Source organism: Egretta garzetta, unplaced genomic scaffold, assembly GCF_000687185.1.
Source record: "Egretta garzetta isolate BGI_Z169 unplaced genomic scaffold, ASM68718v1 scaffold85, whole genome shotgun sequence".
Taxonomy (NCBI): domain Eukaryota; kingdom Metazoa; phylum Chordata; class Aves; order Pelecaniformes; family Ardeidae; genus Egretta; species Egretta garzetta.
The window spans coordinates 400,237-402,017 of NW_009259718.1; positions in this window are offsets into that span (position 1 = coordinate 400,237).

A 1,781-nucleotide genomic window follows, 5' to 3' on the forward strand; every position below is an offset into this window, starting at 1 on the left:
CATGTGTGGAAGACAGCCACCATATTGTGCTACTCCTAATGAAAGGTAAATGTGTTTGGGTAAAGTGATGGGAGTTTATAGTTACTGTTCATCAATTTTAGTCTGACCTCTGGCTGTGCATTTCACAGCCACAGACTCCCTGTTGACACTCTTTTTCTAGACCTTTGCCTTCACTGAATGCAGGATGCTTTCAAAGTGTACTTTGCAAGGGGTGAAACTAATAGCAAGATTGCAGTCAGTTAAGCAAGCATGCCAGACTGTGAAGATGTTCTGGCATCAGAGCACTGATTTGGGACCCTGGCAACAGGATCTGTCAGATAGCTCTTAACTGGGTTGTAGGCTCTTAGATAATGCAGGTTACTCTCGTTGAAAAAAAAAACCCAAATCAAAAAAACCACCAAAAAAACCCCCCAAAAAGGATCTTAGGATAATTTAATTCAGGTTGAAAGGGACCTCAGGAGGTCATCTGGTCCAATTCCCTGCTCAAAGCAGGGTCAACTGTGAGATCAGACCGAGTTGCTCAGGGCTTTGTCCAGTCTGATTTTGAAAACATCCAAGGATGGAGACTGCACTTGACCCATCAAACTAATGGTTAATGACCTGAACCATATAATCCTGAACCATATCATCCATTTCATGCATCTGTTTATCTACTCATCTTCCTGCCATAGCAATACATCTCATCATAGCAGGAGCATGTGATGCTAAAAGAGCTGTTCAGAGAGCAACTGTCTCTAGCAGATAACTACCCTGCTGACTGACCACCACTTCCCTGCTGTCTCACTGCAAGATTTTCATGCATTCACTGTTAAATATTCAGATTCTGTGGTGATAAACATGAGCAAGATCAAATAAAAGTCCGAGCAGCTCTCCATGTCACTTTAAAATGCATCATGTCTAGCAAACTCTCTAAGAGGATGTTTAATCCATAGGTATTTGCATGGAGTCCTAACCTCCTTAGACATTACTTTTTTAGATCCATGTCTTTTAATCACCTGTGCTGCTTGCTGATAGGTAGGCTGACATCAAATACGTGCTGTGTAAAATTCAGAGGCATGACTGTACTTAATCCCAAAGACACACTCAATGTTAAAGATTCATATTTCATACTTGCAAGCCCATTATAATAGCTTAACGCTTGCTATAAGCACCTGGGGAGGATCTTTGTGTATAGGAGACCTGTCTAATACATGGGATGTCACAAGTGAATGGCAAAGTTCTGCAAATTCCTAATGTTCATTTCTGTAATCATGGCTATAATGGAGGCTGGGGTTGCTCTCCGGGATTGGATCAGTTCTCCACCACTACTGATAACCTCAGGTGTCTTTCAATAGCCAAAACAAAAAAAAATAAAAAAATTAGGTGTGTAATTATTCAGCCAGTGGCCTATTTTTATTAGGACTAACTTCTGAATCAATTAGTAGACCATACAGTATGGCTGTACACTGAGAAACTGCAGTATTGGATGTTGGAGAGGACAATAGATGGAAAGGTGGATGCAAATTCATCTTACTGTCTGTTTCATTACGCACTGGGTGAGACTGGGCTCCTGGTTGGCAAGGGTGATCCTCGTTGTCTAGAAGACACTCGGTGGTAATGACAACAGTTACATTTTTCATTTATTTCTTGTCAATTGGCTCTAGCAGACAGCTTCAGCACATAGCCTTATACTCTTTTATCTACACTGGCATATGCCAAGATAGATAGAGTCTAAGTGCCTCTATGTCTAGAAACTTCATCTTTAAGTCCTTACAGGAGCAGAAAAATCTCAGAGTCAGCAG